The sequence below is a fragment of the Triticum aestivum genome, chromosome 7A (genome assembly GCF_018294505.1).
Source record: "Triticum aestivum cultivar Chinese Spring chromosome 7A, IWGSC CS RefSeq v2.1, whole genome shotgun sequence".
Lineage (NCBI taxonomy): Eukaryota > Viridiplantae > Streptophyta > Magnoliopsida > Poales > Poaceae > Triticum > Triticum aestivum.
Window position 1 is genome coordinate 383,618,631 of NC_057812.1, and position 5,486 is coordinate 383,624,116.

Below are 5,486 nucleotides of genomic sequence, written 5' to 3' on the forward strand. Positions count from 1 at the left end.
AGTGATGGGATCGATGTACATATCTGTAATTAATCTATATTAGCGCCCACACACACATGTACCTTGGATGTTTCCTCATGGCACCGTACCTGGCGGAGATAGACTTGGACCGCGTTGAGGTAGAGCATCGTCGCCATCAAAGATAGATGGCAATCAGAGAGGTGAAATTACATATGTCTAGGAGAAAGACCTCCATTGTAGAGTGAAATCTTCTTTTGTTTTTCTCTGATCGTAAAAAACAGTGGGGAATGCTCACAATCACACAAAAGAGCAAAACCATATTGCATACCTGAGTGTCTGGATGTGACTACGAATTCACAAATCAGGGTGGGTGATCATGTAGCTCATTCACAAATCAGCATGCTGCGGAAAGCATAATGAGATATCCTGGAAGTAGGAAATATCTGACCAACAAGGAGCAGTCATTATTTTGCTACTGGCCTTTGCACACATAACTGAAAGTGGGATCGGTATTACTTAAATGCTGAAAAAAATCTTCTGACAATAGCAGTCATCAAGGAAACATGAACAGTTTGTGCATAACTTGGCTATTAGCCTCGGCACAAATCAATTAAAAGTGTGATTAGTAAGAAAATTACATTATCAAGAACTCAAAGGTTTTACAAAATAATGGCAAAACTGTATACACAAAAGATAACTTTCATAACCAAATATACTATCTAATTGACTCATGGAAGTAGGGACGGACTTGTACGCATCTAGCCTGCAATCTGCACTTTGTGCAGCGCCATTGGCAGCGACACCGGAGCGAACCGCTTTGCGACTTCTCGTCGGCTCTCTTCTTCTATGTCCCAGCTCATGACGACTTGTAGAAGGAACACTACATGCGTTTTCCACAACCTAGAATGAAAAATCTTTGTAGCAAAGGAAAATGTCGAGGAATGAGAAAGAGCAAATGTCTCTGTCTAAATAGCACAGTTAGTATTACAGCAAACAAACCTGCACCAACTGCCTTAACTGAACCTTGAAATCAAGACCTAGTTTAATCTGATCTGGCCAAAATAAGCAGTGAATTCATGGAACATATAGTCATTTTCTAAAAGGAAACATATAGTTAGATTGTCCACTCTAGATCAAAGACTGCAGTTTGAAGGGACTGTCCAATCTACATAAATCATGATCACGTTTTCTGCATTTCCTAACTAAAAGAACATTGTCTGAACATTGTCTTAGGCATACTGTAATACAAATTGCAAACTGCTGACAAGTGTTGACCTGTCATTGGTTTTTGATGACCATATAAATTTACTTGGGTGAAAAGAAAATTTCAGTCATAGTGATAGCTCCAGCCAACAACCAAAAAAGTAGTCTCATTGGTTATAAACATCGAGCAGTCCAAAAAGTTGTCGGCTCCAGAGCAGTACGGAACATCATCATAATCAGATATATCCTGAGAATACTGAAAATGTACAGCCAGCAACATGAACAAAGATAACATGGCACACACTTAAATGATGTGTTTCTTACAATTGAAAAAATAAGTTATCTCTTTAGTGGTGCAAACACATTATTGCCACAATGGGCATAGGATTCGCTTTGCAGGCTAAAAGTACTACCTCCGTACCAAAATATAAGATATTTGGAAGGCCTGGTACGGAGGTAACACTATTTTTGTTGGTAATAGCACATAGAGCATAATATAGACAACTAAATGAAGTTAAAGATGGTATGTTTAATCATGTAATATCATGCATGTACACTGAAGAAAGGACAGTTGTCTTTGATAGAATTTCCAGTTCACCTGCACTGTGAAAGGACTGGAATCGCATATAAATGCCATTATCCAGTGAAGTAAGGTCTCAATGCCATTCTCCAACATATGATTGATCACATCCTGGATGCTTTGCATCTACGGAAGAAGAAAATATGTCAACACAGAGCAAGATAAATAACATCTAAAGAAAGTAGTAGAGGATGCTCGGGCCGCTTTCAGATATGTTCTGTTCATTGTTTTTATCTTTGCAACCTGATGGATCTTTTGGATTAATTGAGAAGCCCACTTGTGATGCCACTGGTATTTAGATTCTGAAGAAACTGTGGATAGCAAACTTAAGTGTGTTTCCCTTGCTTTTAGTAGTCCTCTCATCACCACCTGGCGGCTGTTCGATTGCGCATTGACGAAGGCATGTATGCAGTTTCTCAATTTGGCGAAATAGATAATTTAAGTAGGAATTTCTACCATGAATAACTACACAAAGTTTGCTCAGTTTCAGCAGCCGAGCAATGTCAGGTAGCCCATTCTCATCGCTGGAAACTATGACATGAGAATATCTCCATGTTCATTTTCTCTATGGATGTAGTAACTAACCATCATTAGGTTACACGACAACCATGATTAGATGAAGTATGATATCCCCTTACGTGAAAGACAAAACCTTTATAAGTTGGAGTCTGGCTTGGACCTTATTTTCTTATTTATAATCTATTACTGTAACTTTTATAATGTAAAGCCTCTCTGTTTTGTCGTCCAAAAATTGGGAAGCAAGAAACAGAATTATCTCTGTACTGAAAAGAACTACAAAATCTAAAAGGATTTACCTATTAGCGCTTGAAGTCGTCCAGGTAGATGACTATCAAGCATAATGCAGTATCCAGCAACCATCATTTCAAGGCGATTTACATACAATTGCATGTTCTACACGTTCGGAAGTAGTACCACTGTGCATGGAGCTCCGTGATGCAGCTGATATGGATTCATACTTGGAAAGAACACAAGGACAAAGTATACAGGGGATATTGCTTGACACCGGCTCATGTGCTTCACCAGCTGAGGGAAGACCTTGGGATTGGGCATGTCGTGCACTGTTCCAGAATCTTCATGATGCTAATGCTAGAATGGCTAATAGAACCTGATTGAGAAATCACCGTTTTCCTTCCTAGTCCTCTAGTGATGTTTGGTGGGGCAACCCATTGTTGCTGTAGGTACATTAGGTAAAGCATGTACTCCTTTTTCTTCCATTATTATTCAGCTGCAGATGCAACTCATCTAATGGGTAAGATGTATTTTTTTTCTTTGCCATGCCAAAAAAGGATGTAGTTACTTACCATCCTACCATCATTCAGTTACACAACAATCCTGATTAGGAGAAGTACGATATCCCCTTCTGTGAAAGACAAAATATTTAGAAGTAGTAGTCCCACTTGGACCATATTTTCTTGTTAAAAATCTATTAGTTCTTAAAATGTAAAACTTCTTTATTTTTCACATCCAAGTATTGGGAAGCACCAAACAATATTATGTTTGTACTGAAGAAAGAAGAACAAAACCTAAAAGGATTAAGCTATTGGTGCTTAAAGGTCGTCCAGGTAGATGACTATAATTGTAACATTCAGCAACCATCATTCCAAGGCGATTTACTTCATACAATTCATCTACTACATGTGTGTTGCGTTTCCACATCAATATCACCTTTATTTGTAACTGGCATATTTACAGGACAGGTTCTGTAATACATAAAAACTCTAGGTCTAATACTACATTTTAAATTGTGAAGCAAAATTCAAGATTATCAGGCCCAATGGAATCTCATATGTCAATGAGTTACATCTAGTTGAACTGAACACACTTGCACACGGTTACAATATAATGACAACATGATAAAGAGCCGCAATTTTCCTTTCATATAAAGGAAAGGGGAATATATTACTGTCACAGTAAGATTGGATAGGATCAAAGTATAATTTCCGTTGAAAAGATCACTCTGATAAAAAAAGTGTACCAAATTGGGGAATTTTTAGGCAGTCAAATTTTTCTATGAAGTGGTACAGTAGAAAGAAGAAATTACCTAGGCAGAATCAAGCCGGCAGTTCGAAGAACATCACCTCGCCTCACAATAGGGTGGCGGCGATGTTCACCATTGGAACCAGGCGGATGGGTCCGTCGGCAGATAGAGTGTGCCTAGAAGGAGTGGCTGGTGGCGAAGCCAGCGGGGTTGGGGAAACCAATGTCGAGGTGGAAGCAGCGGGGAGGAGTCCCGGCGGCGCCATGGTAGCAAGGTCGGGGAGCCGCCAATGGTCGCGACGTCGAGTGCCGCCGGCGGTAGAAGGCCGCGGGTTCCCGGTAGTGGATGGGCGCGGGTGTGTTGGCACTTGGTGTAGGGGTAGGCGCGGCGGCAGGGTAGGAGGCGGCGGCGGACGGCTGTGAGGGGCGGGGCGGGGCTGGATGTCCAGATGAGATCGAGAGGAAGGCTGGGTTTGTTTTTCTATTCTATCACTCGTACCGCTTTAGTTAATATGAGGACTGCGGGCTGAATTACTAAATAGTACAGGGACCTTTGTGTAAAAAGGACGCGACGGTGAAAACGTGCTACCATCATGTTATTACTACCACCTCATTTATATTACAATTTTTTCTATACGAATCCTAAAAGCGTATTACGACTCGGCGAATGCGTATTGTGACGGTGAACCCACGGAGTCAATCCATGCTTTATTATAAAAAAAAAACTAGCAAAAAGGCCCGTGCGTTGCAACGGGGTTCAAATCAAGCTACTGAGATCATATAATGTATAGCCCACCTTGTTTATTCAAATCAAATAAAACTGACCACTGGTTGCACTTAACAATTATTCATGCTAATATAATACATTTAGTTGATGGCTTACATGAGGCAAGCTTTAGAGACAACCGTTTATTCCAAAAATCTTAGTTTAAATTTAGCATTTGAAACTTTCATTATTCGTCGCATAAATACAAATCAAAATCGCAACAATAACTAACTACAAATTATTTAGGTGTATGAAAATCAATCATTAAATCAGCAAAATAATGTGCTTACATTCACAAAAGTCAAGAACATATGCTTCACAAATTAAATGCATGTAAAAGAAAATTACTGGCCTCATCACGAATTCACGGCCGTCTTTTGACATGACCAAATTCCCGGGAAGGCTGGTTAGAATCGGTGACAACAAGGTAGATAGATATTTTCTCAATCCGAGATGACTCGGGTTGAATCTTGCCGATATGAGTTCACACAACACCTTTGAATTTTTGGCCCTTTGTTGGCAACTTCGACCACATACCTCTCGCACAATATGGCGTTTGCACACCGCCGCCCAGTCCTACATGAAGTTGTCTGCTTGTGTGCTTCCGTGGCGGCTGGGTGCGGTACATTCTTGTGTGTGTTTTTCTAGGGGAATTGTTTTGCGTGTTGTAGGAAAAAAACATAGCACCAGGCCCAACACACCCCCGCCCAAGACCTTTTTTCTTAACCTAGCTCACACATCCTCATCCTCTCGATCCCGCGTCCCCTGACGCGCCGCCACTCGCCAGCAGCAGGGATGCCGGTCTTATAACACCCTCGATGCGACTATATCTCCCACGTGTCGAGGCACGACTTAGAGGCATAATCGCATTGAAGGCATATGTCGCAAGTTAGGCAATCTTTACAACATCCCATGTAATATAAATCATAAAGGGGAGATAACATAGTTGGCTTACACTCGCCACGTCAATCAAGTACA

The 5,486-nt window shown here is 40.8% G+C and overlaps 1 long non-coding RNA gene across 1 annotated transcript; it reads right to left on the bottom strand.

The window, feature by feature from the left end:
• Positions 1-477: 477 nt before the first annotated feature.
• On the bottom strand, positions 478-4,205 carry LOC123146919 (uncharacterized). Its single transcript, XR_006472974.1, has 2 exons — positions 3,067-4,205; positions 478-2,990 (listed from the first exon to the last, which is right to left on the bottom strand). It is a non-coding gene; the product is annotated as an uncharacterized lncRNA (long non-coding RNA).
• Positions 4,206-5,486: the final 1,281 nt, after the last annotated feature.